This window comes from Chrysochloris asiatica, unplaced genomic scaffold (genome assembly GCF_000296735.1).
Source record: "Chrysochloris asiatica unplaced genomic scaffold, ChrAsi1.0 scaffold00236, whole genome shotgun sequence".
NCBI lineage: Eukaryota > Metazoa > Chordata > Mammalia > Afrosoricida > Chrysochloridae > Chrysochloris > Chrysochloris asiatica.
In genome coordinates, this window is record NW_006408754.1 from 1,639,829 (window position 1) to 1,656,587 (window position 16,759).

Here is a 16,759-nt window from a genome sequence, read left to right on the forward strand (position 1 = left end):
AATCCATATCGAAGGCTGTGCTCTTTAATCTTCATAAGTAAATGTTTCAAGTCCTCTTCATTCTCAGCGATCAAGGTTGTATCATCTGCATATCGCAGGTTGTTAATGAGTCTTCCTCCAATCCTGATGCCACGTTTTTCTTCATAGAACCCAGCTCACTAATGCCTAAGATATCAATGTTTATGCATTCCATTTCATTTTTGTCAATTTCCATTTTTCTAAGATTCATGCTTCATACATTACACATTCTGATTATTAATGGATGTTTACAGCCGTTTCTCTTCATTTTGAGTTTGCCCCATCAGCAAATGATGGTCCCGTGGGCTTTACTCCCATGGGCTTTACTCCATTTGCGTCATCACGGTCAACTCTACTTTGATGAGGCAGCTCTTTTTAGGCAGCCATTGTCTAAGTTGCCCATCCCTATCTATCCATGTACAGAGGGAATAACATTGATACTTGATACGAAGACTTCTTCTCTCTCTGTTGGTATTTATAGTTACTACTTCCATGAGTATAGGTCAGGTTCATCACATTGTAGCAATATACCCTTATTTCCTTTATCAAAAATTTTTTTGTTTTTTTTTTTTTTTTTTTTCTACCTCTGGTAGCGTTCTGATTATCAAGTCATCGAGGCTAGGTCAAATGGGTAACTTTGGGTATTTTTGTGCAACTCCTCTCACTTCATATCAGCTGGATGCTTCACTCTCAGCTATACCCCTCCATGACTACATCCTTGTCCATAGGCTCAGATGTCCCCAGGTTTCATCACATTTTGGACCAACCAGTCCTTACTCTTCTTTCTCTAATCTCTAGGTCAACATGAGTCTGTGGAACGTGGTTGAACTCAGCCCATTTTTCATAGCTGCCTTTCTTCCTCTTCCACTCACCAGTAGACCAACATGGGCACCAGTAAGCTTACATGCCTGTTCATGCGTTCCCTTTGAGTTTCAGTCTTAGATGGGGGTTAGTCCTGAAGGAATTTAATTGCTTGCTTTGATGGCTTTCTGGCAAACAACTTGCTTATTCTTTTTTTAAATAACTGTTTTATTGTGAATTATGTGATAGTTTACATGGGAGAATATTATCTTTTCATTCATCCTATCGTATATCATTACATTGCCATCCATACAACCCCTCCATGCATCATCAACCAACCAAAGGGTACACCCCGCAAGCCTGTACCATGGTTGTTAGCACACAGCCCTCCTCCCTCTCTGTGTCTAGAGTTCCCAGCCATTCCATCTCCCCATGTCATTGTCTCTGCCTCCATCTCTGGTGTCACTGTTTCTCTGGGTAGGGTCCCGCACTCTGCTCTTCTTTCTTGGTGGTCCAATGGCCTCCTGACCTGTAAAGTCAACCACTCCCTTCCTTTTGCTACAAAACATCTATCTTTACATTTCCAACCCTCACAGTCAGTCCTGATAGTAGTAATTCACTATTGTACCACATGAGTGCTATCCACACCTCCTTTTATCAGTCCCTCTCAGACAGATTGGATAGTACTCAGTGGAGATTCTACCTTCTTCCACACCCTCTGGATGTAGGCTCCCTCTTGAAAGCTTGAAAGCCAGTTATTTCTTGCCTTTGTAGCCTCCCTCCACAGTTTGGGTAGCCAATGTCCAAGTTGCCCATCCCTATCTACTCTGTGTAGTGAGGGGGTGGGAATGATCCTCATTGTAAAGATTTGTTCCCTCTTTGAGTTACTGCATCCATAGGTGTAGGTCAAGTTCATCAAATTGTATCTGATTAGTCTTTTTTTCCCTCTTCTTTCTTCTTCTAGTTGAACTCTGATCATCTAGCCATTGAAGCCAGGTCAAATGGATATTATCTGTAAATGTGGGTGTTCTTGTGTATATGCCCTCTCTTCTTATTAGCTGGATGCTTCATTCTCTGCTCTAGTCCTCTGTGGCTATGTCATTGACTCTGGGCCCAGAAATCCCCAGGTCTTTCCAAATGCTGGCCAACCAGGTCTCCAACTGGGTTCATTGTAGTGTATTGAACATGGTTTGACAACTTGCTTAGTCTTGTAGTAGCCAATCATACTGTCATTTTTGTTTTGGATTTTCCTGCTGATCTTTCTTTGAAGATGTATCTTCTGTTCCAGGCTGGTCTGGCTGTCCTATCTAGTGGGAATGTCCCACCTCAGAAGGTTCTGGATGGTTCTCAGGATTCCACCTAAGGTCCTATACACTGCAAAGGCTCCACAGGAGGCCTATTTCACTGGGCAAGTTCTAGAACCCCTTCTAGGTATTGCAATCAGTAATAGGCTGAAGATGGGCTTACAAATTTTCTGTAATCATGTTTCCTGACATTCCTTTCTCTCCAACTCAAGTTTCCATTTAACAATAGTAGGCAAGGGAAACCAATATACATAAGACAGTCAAGCACCTTAGTATTATTTCCCCTCTTCAAAATATGCCTAGATTCCTGTATCACAGAGCCCTGTTGTTCCAAGGTTGAGCATGCATCACTATTTACCTCTGTCTCATTTAGCCTATGCAAACCTGTCTCAGTGTTCCCCTATCTGCCTTGATCTTCCGCCCCTCCCAGAGACATTAATACCTTATTCTCCTTTCTTCTCCTTGTTCATATAGAGTTAAGAATAAATATGGGAACTTATAAGGAATTAAGTCTAAAAACAAAAGTACAGTATAGAAACATTTGGAAAGAGAATGGAAAGTAGAAACAATTTGTTTTATTGGATGGTTAACTATAAATGCAAGAATAGGTAAGTTACTTGGAGACTGGAGTCAGTGGGTAATAATGGCATTCTGGCTTTTATTTTTCCACTTTGGTGATCCTGGGAGGTATAGAATTTTCACTGACTTGCTCAGAAGTTATTCTTTTCATAGTTACCTGAATTGATCCTGGACATTTACATGGCTCAATTGATGAAGAAGAGTCCTGGTGTGGTGCTATAGTGTTAGCACTGAACTGCTAACCACAAGGTTGGTGGTTCAAGCCCACCGGTTGCTCTTTGGAAACTCTATACAGGGTTGCTATGAGTTGGAACTGACTCAGCAGGACTTAGCGACAACAGCCATGATAGAGGAGATGGAAAAGTATGGGAACCTATTGGATAAGGCTACTTGGATTTGGAAGATGCTTCACGAGCTCGAATCTTCCAAATGCAACCCAACTAAAAAAATGAAATAAAAGAAGTATCTATGAAATATGAGAAAAAGCATTATTTTGAAAGAGTCCTGGAAGAGGAAAAAAGAACAAATGTAGCGGAGAAGATACCTTGAAGATATAATGACCAAGAACTCCCAGAATTAAAGAAAGATGTAAGGTCACAGACTAGGTAGGTCTTGTGAAGAAAGTTCTATCTTTAAAAAATAGCAATCAAACATAAGAAAATGAATTTATACAAATGAGTCACTAATTTAATTCAACAAGCTAGCAAAAGGAATTCTGAATGACTCTAAAGCACAATGTCTAGTTTGCCTTTTCTGGAAATTGACTCTGAGATGAGTAGTATAGGGTACAGGATGCTGAGAGATACACATGGGAAGAAGGAAAGAGTTGAAACCAAAACTTGGAGAAGAGTCACGTTGTAATGTAAACCAATATCAAAACCTTGATCAACTCCACAGAAAGTTGAAAATAATAAAAATAAAGGACAGAATTTAAGGAACTAGAAAATCTGAAAGCAAAGGAGAGAATGATTAAAACCAGAAATTGGTTGTTGGGGATGCTAGCGTCCCAAACACATCTTCAGTGAAGGAGTTGTCATAACTCTGCTTCTGGGAGTCTTGTAAGGAGACAACTTTTAGATGTCAACCCCTGAGCAATACCTTCAGTTTCAGAAGATTCCTCTTGACTTAAGTCATGCCCTTCACTGAGCAGCCAACATCCACCGACTGATACAGGTTGAGGTATAAACACAACCATTTGTGGAGATTTTAGCTACAGAGCTTCCGTGTGGAGTTGGTCCAGGTTTTAGGACTGGTTTACATCACTGCATGACTTCTAAGTTTTGCTTTCAACTCTTTGCTTCTTCAAATGTGGAACTTAAAGACATTCCTCAACATCCTGTACCCTATACTTTGTCTCAGAGTCATCTTGTTGAAGAAACAAGCCTGGATACTATTCTTTAGAAAGAACAATAAAATGAAGAAATCTTTGGCAAGACTCATGTAAAAAAAAAAAAGCCAAAATCTTAAGAAACAAATAATTACTCTATCTACAGATTTTAAAAAAATATTGTGACAATTTAGGAATTCTGGCAGAAATGGATAAAGTTTTGAAAAAAATATGTAAGATGAGTCAATTAACATAAAAAGAATATGCAACTGTTAGAAAACTGATGATAATGAAAGATATTGAACTAATGACCATGTACATTGTCCAGATACAAATCTTGATTAGATGTTTTTACACGTTAATATTACAAACTTTCAATTACTAAGTAATTCCCTTATTGTACAGCTTGGTTCATAAATTAGAAAGGAGATAACACTTCCAAATTCAGTTAATTAGGGTAGTTTTAGCTTGACTATAAAATGAGATACAATTCTACATGGAAAAAAATTAGCTTGTCAGTCATATCATATAATAAATTAAATAAAATATGAATTGTATCCAGCAGAGCTCATACATCACAATCTGTTGATCACAGCTGTGGTGTAGTGAATTCATTGATACGCTCTTCTAGCCATAGGTTTTGTAACTCCCACCAAATGACTGTTATTGCTGTTATGTACAGTTAAGTTGGTTCCCACTCAGAATGACTCTGTGCAGGGTTTTCGAGGAGTGGCTGGTGGGTTTGAGCTCTGAACTTTGCAGTTGGTAGTGCAGTGCTTATTCATAACTCCTGAATGACTGGGTGTTGTTGTTTAGTGCTGTTCAGTCAATTTTGACTCATAGTGGCCCTGTATGAGGTTTCCAAGGAGCAGCTGGTGGGTTTGATCCACCAACTTTGTGGTTCAAAGTCCTGTGTTTATTGTAGAATGTATGGAACTCTAAAGTAGAAGTTGGTCAGTTTTGCTATCTCACAGGTTATAAAATGAGCCACCTCAGAAGAAGTAACAGGGATCTCATTACTCTGAAGAGAGAAGAGCCAGGAGTGGAACACATTCTTTGGACCCAGAGATCCCTTGATCTAAGAGACAGAATGTTGTGACATCAGAGAAATGGCAGAGAATGGCAGCATCAGAGGCAGCAGCACCAAGAGCATGAGACAGAATGGTGGGCTTCTCAGCCCACGGAACAAGAAAACTAAGTGCCTTCCAGTAGATTAGGTTGTCTTCAGGCAGTTAATTAGGGTCGTTAGACTGCTGATTCAGAGTTAAGAGTTGAGAATCTTTGGCCTATGCAGTACCTTTGGGGTATTTATATTTGGGGCAGTGATTAAAAAGCTTTGTAACACTGTCTGAACGGGACAGAGGTCACAGGGCTGCATGACTGAAAGACCAAGAACCAGAGAGAAGTCTTCCTGCAGTCATGATTGAGACAAGGTGCTGTTTGCTAGAATAATTGTATCCTGAATATTTCTGATCCCAAATTCTGTTAACTCCCAAATAGACTCTGTCTGTAAGTATGAGTATTGTCTGTGAGTTCCTTGTGTAAAAACTAGGAATTCTAGAATGGATAGTAGCGCAACATAAAAGAAAGAAAAATTCTTATAACTGAGTCAATAAGCAACATCATGAGAAATGGAGGCAAGACCGAAGTTGTCAATGGTTTAATTTTACTTGAATCCAAAGTCAACCTCCATAAAAGTTCCAGTAAAAAAAATAGAACACAGGGCACATCTGCTATAAAAGATCTCTTTAACATGTTAATAACGAAAATTGTCATTCTAAGGACTTGGGTACACCTGACCTTATACTTTCAATTGCCTGATATGCATGAGAAAGATGGACAATGAATAAGGCAGAATGAAGAAGATGCCTTTTAATCATGGTGTTTAGAGAACACATTAAACATACCATGGACTGCCAGAACAAACAAACCTTAGAGGAAGTATAGTCAGAATTCTCCTGAGAAGGATTGTTAGACTATCCCTTACATATTTTGGACAAGTTATCCTATCCAGAGTTCTAGTGCTGTGCTGCTATAGGATAAGCACTGAAATGCTAACCACAAGTTCAGCTGTTCAAACTTACCAGCCACTCCTCAGAAACCTTAAATAGTGTTACTGTGACTCAGAACTGACTCCATGGCTATAGATATGCTCTATCTCGCATTCTACAGTTAATTTCATTTTCTTCCCTAGAAGTAATCAAGATTGTTTGATAAGTATTTCCTCAAAACGTTCCCTATATATTTGCATTTAAAATTAACATTTCATAATGTGGTAGCATAGTGGTTATTAGTTGGGCTGCTAACTTCACGGTCAGCAGTTCGAAACTACCAGCAGTTCCGTGGGAGAAAGATGAGGCTTTCTGCTCCCATAAAGATTTACAGCTTCAGAAACCCTGTACAGGGTCGCTATGGGTCGGAATTAACTCAACAGCACTTAACAACAACAACAAATGTGTATATACTATTAAAAATTTAAGAAAATAAACAATTTAAATGATAGGGTAATTTACTCACAATTATATTGCAAAGAGGAAAATGATTCCCCTTCCTTAGACTCCTGCTGTGGCTCTGTAGGATCAGCATAAGGTCAGCAGTTCAAACCCACCAGCTGCTCTTTGAAAACACTTTACAGGGTCCATATGAACTGACTCAACATTACAAACAAGATGTATTTTTACTATTACTATAAAGAAAGGTGACCCAACAGAACGCAGAAATCATCGGACAATCTCTTTGATATCCCATGCATGTTAAGTTTTACTAAAGGTAATACAGAAATGGCTGCAAGCATACATTGACAGAGAACCTCCAGAGGTTCAAGCCGGATTCAGAAAAGGCCGTGGAACAAGGGGTATCATTGCTGATGTTCCATAGACCTTGGCTGAAAGCAGACAATATCAGAAAGATGTTTGTTGTTTTGTGCCATGGAGTCAGTTCCGACCCATAGCGACCCTGCACAGGGCTTCCGAGGCTGTAAATCTTTACGGGAGCAGAAAACCTTATCTATCTCCCACGTAACAGCTGGTAGTTTCAAACTGCTGACCTTGCGGTTCGCAGCCCGATTCATAACCACTATGCTACCAGAGCTCCTTACCTGTTCTTTGTTGACTACGCAAAGGCTTTCGATTGTGTGGATCATGACAAGCTATGGGCAACATTGCGAGCATGAGCATTCCAGAACACTTAATTGTGCTCATGAGGAATCTGTACCTGGACCAAGAGGCAGTTGTTTGAACAGAACATGGGAACACTGAATGGTTTAAAAGTAAGAAAGGTGTACGACAAGGTTGTATTCTTTCACCATACTTATTCAACCTGTATGCTGAACAAATAATACGACAAGCTGGGTTATATGAAGAAAACATGGCATCAGGATTGGAGGAAGACTCATTAACAACCTGCGATATGCAGATAATACAACCTTGCTTGCTGAAAGTGAAGAGGATTTAAAATATTTACTGAATATCAAAGAGCACAGCTTTTGGGATGGATTACATCTCAATATTAAAAGAAAATAAAAATCCTCACCACTGGACCAATAAACAACATTCTCATCAACAGAGAAAAGATTGAGGTTGTCAAGGACTTCATTCTTCTTTGATCAACTATCAACACTCATGGAAGCAGCAGTCAAGAAATCAAATGGCATATTGCATTAGGCAAATCTCCTACACAAGACCTTTTTAAAGTGTTGAAGAGCAAAGATGTCACCTTGAAGACTAAGGTGCGCCTGACCCAAGCCATGGTATTTTTAATAACTTCATATGCATGTGAAAGCTGGATAGTGAATAAGGAAGAATTGATGCATTTGAGTTATGGTGTTGGAGAATATTGAAAGTGCCATGGGCTGCCATAAGAACCAAGAGATCCGGGTTGAAAGAAATGCAGGCAGAGTGCTCCTTGGAGGCCAAGATGGCCAAACTTAGTCTCTCATAGTTCCGACATATTGTCATGAGGGACCAGTCACTGGAGAAGGATATCATGTTTGTTAAGGTGGAAGGTCAGAGAAAAAGAGGAAGACCCCCAAGGAGATGGACTGGCCAATTGGCAGCATTGATGGACTCAAGCATGGCAACAAGTGACGTTGGCCCAGGATTGGGCAGTGTTTTGTTCTGCTGTGCATAAGTTCGCTATGGGTCTGTATACAGACTCAATGGCACTTAACAACATAGCCCTTATGAAAGGAGCTCTGGTAGCATAGTGGTTACTAATCGGGCTGTGAACCTTAAGGTCCACAGTTCGGAACTACCAGCTGCTCTGGAGAGGCTTTCTGCTTCCGTAAAGATTTACAGCCTTGGAAACCCTATACACCACCGCTATGGGTCAGAACCGACTCGACAGCACTTAACATAGCCCTATGAAGTCCAGGTGTGGTGCTGTAAGATAAGCACTAGATCACAGGGTCATTTGAATGGACAGGTCATTGGTTCAAACCCACCATCCACTCCTTGAAAACTGTAAGTATGGCTAGGAGTTGGAATGGACTCATTTAACAATAGCCCCTATAGCTGGTCAGTCTATTATGTTAACATTCTGATACCTGTACTGTGTCTGGCAGCTTTATTAACCAAAATTCTAATTGGAATAGGTTTATAACCAGTTTTGAGCATGAGGAATCAGAAGTAATCAAATTAGCAATAAATATAATATTGTGACTTTCTTGTGTGCAAAGTTAAAGAAAGGTAAAGTTTATATGTTTCTGTTCTTAACTAAAACTTTTGTTGAGACGATTCATTCTATAGAGGACTGTTTAGAAATTTTGGGAATAATTTTCTAGGTTTTGAGAAAGGCATTTATTGTCTAACTGAACTCAAACTGAGACCACATTACATTAGTTTGGGTCTGTTATAAGTACCAAATGACATCTGTAATATAATAATGTTCAACACTTTCTAATTTATTAGGCAAACTAAAGGTTTTTCAAGGTTCTTTTGTAAGTTGTATTGTTATATATGCATAGCTTAAAAAAAACCAAAATGTTTCTAGGACTATCCCAATCATTCTTTGAAGGAAACACAGTGATCTCAAACTTAACAGACCCACAGCAATATACTAATGTATTCTACCATATAGTTTGGCAAAATCTCAATAGATAATTACGAGGATAAAACGTAGCCTTGAACAACCCTAGTCAGTGTCAATTAGAACAAACCTAGAGATCAATTAAAAATTACAAATGCATTATTTTTCACACAGTAATTCTTAAAGGAATTTTATTATACAAGTACACACAATATATATTTGAACAAAACAAAACTTATCAATTTTATGAGCAATATTTTACTCTCTACCCCATGTACCTTTTGAATATTGTATGTATTTTAAAGGGAGTAAAAACAATGTGTAGTCTATGTAGGCAAATACTTAATATTAAAATATTTACACAGATATAATTTTTCATAGTGGAATTCTCCTCAAAGAATATCATATATGGGGCCCAGTACACAGAGGAATATCTTAATCAGAATTGATCGGAAAGCCTCTTCTTTATTCCAATTTATGAATAGCAGCAACAGCACTACCTTTTGACAGATTGAAAGCTTAAATCCAGACATTCTTGTCTGTAGACAAGGCATCAGATAGCACTGAGGATGGATAACTCAGAGCATAGCAATCACTGGGATGCATGTCAGTTAAGGTATGGGCTCTCCATTATATGTTGGTTACTAAGACTGCCAATTCAACAGGAATGAAGTTGGTGTGTTCATTCCAGGCTACTTCGTCTTCCCCAATGTAATTAATCTTTTCATCAACTTCTTATTCCTATAAAACAAGAAAACAATTTTTAAAATTGCTGGAATAAGACTATTCCTTACCATAACCTTGAATATGACCAATTAAAAATAAAGGAATGTTTTTAGATTCCTGAGCAATTTGCCTTATCAATCAGCTAAGGAAGTTTAGTAAAGAGGTTTTATGTAGAAAATGAAGGGGAAAAATTGGCCATGTATTCTCAGGACTTGTACTTTATAAAGTGCAGTTTTCCCAACACCTTATTTTTTACACATTCCCGTTCCACATCTCCACCCGGCACTGCACCCCTACCCCCACCCCAGACCTTTTTCTACTGAATATCAAAAGAACAAAGAAAGAAAGGAAGGGTGGCAGCAAGGAGAAAAAGGAAACACTTTCCTTAACATTATTCCTCATTTAACTGATAGAGATGCCTACAAACTACTTTCTGACATTAATTATGTTTATCAAGCTATTCAAGCACCACCATTATCCATCTCTAGATTTTCTTCCCATTCCCTTCAACAGAAACTCCCCTCTAACAGTACTTTTGCTGTCTATGTGGCATAACCGCTGCTAATTCTCTTTAGGGTTCTTTCCTCAGCCCTTGGTTTTTTAATTTATATGGTATTTTCCCTAATTTATACTTTCCTCAGAATTCTAGAACCACATTTGAACATGCCCCAAGTGTCACAAAGTCTTTCTCTCTATACTTGATGCTATACCTCTATACCAACCTTTCTTCCATTTTAGAAGACAACATTCTACTCTCGAATTCTACCTAGATCTCTTGAATTTGTTACATTTCTCTTAAGGTCTTCAAGGCTCCAAGCCTGTCTTCCAAAGTACCTTTTGGTGAGTTTGAACTCATAACCTTTTGATTAGTAGTTTAGCATTTAACTATCTGTGCCACCAGGGTCTATGTAAAATTGAACACAACATTACGTGTATATGTCCAATGTATAGTTATTTTATTTTCAAAAAGATTTGTGTCCCAAAAGGGAAGAAACAGTGACGTACTGCATAATATATGAGACATTTAACACATATAAAAGAACACTGCATAATCTGCTTATCCTCTCCTGAAACTTATTTCTCAAATTATAAGTTTCAATCATACTGATACATTTGCTGCTTCCAAGTATGACAGATTCTTTCATTTCTGATTGTTTTGTATGGGCTGCTCCCAGTACCAACATGCCAAAATTATTATTTCTCTACTAGGGAGTTCTTTATTCAGTGTAGTATAGTGGTTATGAGTCAGGCTGCTTAACCTCAAGGTCAGCAATTTGAAACTACCAGCTATTCAGTCGGAGAAAGATGATGCTTTCTGTTCCCGTAAAGATTTATGCCTCGGAAACCCTATACAGGTTTGCTATATGAGTCGGAACCGACTCCACGGGACACTACCACCACCACCACTTCAATATAGGTGCTTGTCATATATTTTCATAGTATCTCGTACTCATTTCCATTTAGGCACATAATAATTTTTATCTTACTAATTTTTGTATCCCTGTTTAAGTATCCGGAGTCCTGGTGTGGCACTGTGGGTGCTGTGGGTTAACGCGACAGACTGCAAAGCTATCTGAACTGCAAAGTCGGCATTTCAGGCTCACCAGCTGCTCCTCGGAAACCCTATACAGGGCTGCTATGGGTCAGAAGGGACTCCACAGCACTAAACAAGGTAAGATGCAACATATAATTTGTTGTTGTTGTTCAGTGTTGTGGAGTCATACACTAGGAACCCTTAATATGTTTTTTTGTTTTTTTAAATGTTTCCTCTTACAACAGGTTTTATGGATTGAATTGTACTCTCCCAAAATGTGTATTGCACTCCTAACCCCTAAGGCCTGTGAATGCAATCGCTTTTGGGAATAGAGCTTCCATTGTTACGTTAATGAGGCCATAACAGTGTAGGGGGGTGGCTTAAGCCTAAGGAATTTGAGATAAAGAATAGATAAAACAGAAATGAGCTCACATAAATGGGGTAAAGATATCTCCAAGGAATGCCAGACAGACCGGACAGTGCTTTCATGAAAAGCTACTGCCCTGCGTCATACTTCTGACCTCCTAAACTGTGAAAAAATACTTATTTGTCTGACAAAGGCACCCACTTACGGTACTACTGTTATAACACTAAGAAACTAAGACAACAGGTCTCTCTAAAATTGAGGCAGAGCTTTCTTTTGAGGTGCCTTTGGGTAGATTTGAACTTACTTAAACTTTGGTTAACAGCAAAGTACATTAATTGTTTGTACTACCCAGGGACTAATTACATAAATGTTTGAGTTCTAATTCTCTACTTAGTTCTTTTTTTCCCCCTATTTTTGTCTGATTTGTATAGTCAATTAAGAGCATGTATACCCTCTGCCTTCCTCTACTAAATTTTTGTATGTTAGATACCCATCTAGACATCTTGTTTTGTGTGTGCTATACTTAGAAATTTCTGACACTTCAGGGTTACCTTTTAACACATTCAGGACATAACATATTATCTTCTAGGTCTGGGGATGGGAAAACGCAAGCCGGTAACAGGAAGAGAGAAATCATCCTCTTGGGCGAGACCGGCACCCAGGCTTGACCTGCATGGCACTGCAGGTGGACCCAGCCCTCTGTTTCTGCAGACAGAATTCTACCATGGACCACACACCATCTGCCACCTAAGGAGCAAAAAGAGAAGTCAATACAATCACAAGATGAAAAAAAAAGCACCCCAATCCAGCCTCTCAGAAAGTCATTCTTAATTTGGCTCTTATATTCAGGCTGACCAATTAACTGAACAAAAAGCATGAAAAGGTAGACCACAAGTCACTATAATTTAATTTCACATTGAGAGTGTTTGTTTTATGTCCACATTTTTAAGTGACATACATTATAAATACATCTACTCTTTTTCTTTCTTTTTACTTTTTATTGTGAATTGAATAAAAGTTTACAAAGCAGATCATCAGTTTTACATTCAACTTACCATACACTTTGCTTCATCTTAATGATTACAAGCCCCTCAGTGTAACTTCATGTATCCCACTTCTTTGTTTCTTGTTTTCAGTCCTCCTTCTTTCCCAGCCCTTCTGAATTTTGTCCTTGGGTAAATGCTGCCCCTTTGATCATGTATGGCTAACCATTCTATGAAGTGTGTACCACGTTAGTGTTATTGACCCTCTCTCTATATATCTATCCAAGGAGCTCTGGTAGCGTAGTGGTTACGAATCGGGCTGCTAACCTGAAGGTCGACAGTTTGAAACTACCAGCGGTTCTACGGGAGAAAGATGAGGCGTTCTGCTCCCGTAAAGATCTACAACCTTGGAAAGCCTGTGCAGGGTCGCTATGAGTCAGAACCAACTCCACAGTACTTCTAAACAACAAACATACCTATCTATGGCTTGGCTGAAAACAGACAGATCTGAAGGGTGACCAAGGACCACAGTCTCATGTTTCCACCATTCTCTATCTGACCAGTAAGTCTGGTCTTTTAAATAATGTATTTATTTTTAAGGAAACAATATTTACCTTTTATTGTTTCCAGATGAAGAAAAATTTAAATATAATAACGTTTCCTAGCACCAAGACACATATTCAGGCATTCTTATTCACAGTTCATTTGCCTGAAGTGCCTTTTCTAAGTCACTGTACTGTACTACCTTAACTACAGAAAACAAGCAAGAAAAGTCTTTCTTAAAAAGTACAAGGGTGTAGAGGACCAGGATCCTTCTATACTACTTCTGGGACTGTAATATATTTTGTAAATATCTTTAAGGATGAACCTGCAAAGCACCTCCTAACATGGATGAATCTGGAGGACATTATTTTGGGTGAAATTAGTCAGTCACAAAAGGACAAATATTGTAGGAAATCACTATTGCAAAAAAGTCTAGAAAAGGTTTTCATGCTAAAAGAAATATTCTTTATAGTGCCACACCAAAGACTTCCTGGCTAGAGGATAGATGTGTAAACTCAGGTGATAGGGAAGGAAGGCAATTAGAAAAATACCTACAGACATTTACTATATACATTGAGTGACATACGAGACTTCAAAAGACTCCTGAAAAATGGAATTAAAAGGTAACGGAACTTTTTCCACAGACTTTTTGAAGTACCCTCAGATACACACATTTTAAAAAGTCCAAGAAATTTGTGTACGTGTGCACAAAAAGACATGAATAAGAATGTCAACAGCAGCATAAATAGATTATGGTATGCTCATACTGAGCAGTGCTAACCATCAATGAGAATTAAATGAGTCAGGGCTATACACAACCACATGAACAGATATCACAAATAATATTAAGGGATAAAGTCATAAAAGAGGAGACCAAAAAAGATTCCATTTTTCTAGAACTTTTAGAAGCCCCCTTGTACATGTTTTATGCATTCTATTCCATACCTGATATATCTCACAATAAAAAGTGGGTTTTTAAAAACTAAGAATATACCTGGAGATATGGGATAGTTGCAAAATAAGGTACCTGGTACAGATATCAAGTGTCTAGAATTAAGAGATAAGCAGTCATGGTGGATTTAAATATCTGTAAATAATGAATGTATGTGGCATTTTTTCTCTCCAAATAGACTGTAAACAGTGGTAGAGACACAGATTCAGCACAACATCCCCAGCAACTAGACACTATGCAGTTGTTATGTTAAATGCCACTGAGTCAGGTCAGACTCATAACTACTCTGTATAGTGTTTCCAAAGCTGTAAATCTTTGTAGGAGGACAAAGCCTCATCTTTCTGTTGAGGAGCTGCTGGTGGGTTTGGACCGTCAACCCTGTGGGTCACAGTCCAGTGGCTTATCCTACAGAGCCACTGGGCTCCCTTAAGCAGAAAGTACTGTGAACATACTCTACCATACAAGACAGTTTTGAGTAAAAGGGGATCTGGAGTCCTGATGTGGTACTATAGAATCAGAACTTGATTGCCAATCACAAAGTTGGCAGTTCAAAACCACTAACTGCTCCTTGGAAACACTGTATTCATGGTGGCTATGAGTTGGAAGCCACTCAGATTTGGAAACCTAACATATTTTCTTACAATGTGCCAAACTGTGTGCTCATAATAAGACTCACAACCCCTCAATGAAACAGGGGTTGTAGTCTTTATTTTATACACCAGGACAACAAGGCACAGGAGAGTTAAGTACCTTGCCAATGTCACATACCAAGGAAATGGTAAAGTAAAAATTTGAAAAAAATCTGTTCAGCTCCAACACCTATACTCTTATCTACTATATTACAGATGCCTTGGAACCCTGATCATGCAGTGGCTAAGAGTTGACTGCTAACAGAAGGCCGGCAGTTGGAACCCACCAGTCATTCCTCAGGGGGTAAATGTGGCAGTCTGCTTCAATAAAGATTTACAGCCTTGGAAATGAGTTTGTCCTAAACACTCCCTATGAGGTGGGATCAGCTTGAATACAAGGATAAAGTATAGGATGTCTCAGGCTGCGGCTGATCCTATAATCAGAGTGTTTTCCCCCCATCTTGGAATTCAGCTTAGTGATAAGAAAGGGTCACTACTCAATCAACTGACTTAGATAACCAAGTTTTGGTTATCTGTCAATTAAGGGAAAAAAAAGTACAATGTGGGTTCAATCTGATCTATAGTTCTGTATGTCAATTAACCCCTTTCTTTCTGACTGAGACTAATAAAAGTTAACCTTGTTTTTCCTTCTGGAAGGGTCCTCACGCTTTAAGTTTGCTCTTACCTAAGGTTCGCGGCAAAAATGCCTGAACTGAAGTAGGAATGCAACACGAATTCACAGACTTAGGTTGAAGTGCCCTTGAGGAAATTCTTGCCCAGGATGCCAGTGTGGCTTCCTGAGCTGAAGAGATCACTTCAACTATATTAGTTACATCCTCTGTCTTGGTCTTCCCACCTTCCTGAAGCTTTGCTCTCTTGGCCCTGCGTTTCTTGAAACTTGGATGCATCTTGGCCGCCTGCGGTGTGCTAGGAATATCCTGCAAATGAAATTCATATTCAGTGAAGAGCTACTGTTATAATAGCATATAAATTTTATGATTCTTTATACTGTATTATCCAAACATGTATTATCAGTATGAAGAAGGTTTAAGATTATTAGTTTCCTTAGAGCAACCAAAAACAAAAACTCCACAAAAACAAACCCATTGCTGTGAGTCTATTCCAACTTATAGTGGCCCTATAGAACAAAGAACTGCCCGCCCCATAGGGATTCCAAGGTTGTAAATCTTTTCAAAACCAGACCCTGCCACATCACTTCTTCTGGAGCACCTAGTAGATTCAAGTCACTCACCTTTAAGTTAGTAGCCAAACACTTTAACCACTGTACCCACCAGGGCTCCTCTCCCTTCGAGCAGTGATTGTGAATCAGGTGATTTTGCTCTGCAGGGAACACTCAGCAACATTTAGAGAAATTCTTGGCTGTCAAAACTGAGTGACCCTCAGTGCAAACACCCTTCCAAGACAGTCTCAATGGGAATACACGCTCTGATTGGTGACCACACTTGTCACTGATAAGGGGAAGGGAGGGAAAAACAGCAACAAAGTGGCGAGCTAAGCCCTACAATATTCAATAGACTTCTGTGAACCCGGGTAAAGACCTGGTTGGCCAGCAGTGTGGCAAGACCTGGGGACTCTTGAGCCCAGAGTCAGTGTCAAGCCTCGAGCTGATAATAGAGGGCATATGCATAAGAACACCCACACTTGCAGATAATACCCACTTATCCTGGCTTCAGTGACTGGATGTTCAGCTTAACCAGAAGTAAAATGAAGAGGGAAAAAAAAGTATTCTGATACAATTTGATGAACTTGACCTACACCTATGGAAGCAGTTGCTCAAAAGAGGGAATAAATCCTTACAGCAAGAGTCATTCCCACACCCTCCACACACAGAGTAGACAGGGATGGGCAACTTGGACATTGGCTACCCAAAATGGGGGTGGGGTGCTACAAAGGCAAGAAGTGACTGGCTTACAAGCTTTCAAGAGGGAACCTAGATCCAGAGGGCCTGGA

The 16,759-nt window shown here is 39.2% G+C and overlaps 1 pseudogene; it reads right to left on the reverse strand.

Moving 5' to 3' along the window:
• Positions 1-9,698: 9,698 nt before the first annotated feature.
• LOC102811586 overlaps positions 9,699-16,759 on the reverse strand; it is a 12,512-nt pseudogene continuing 5,451 nt past the window's right edge.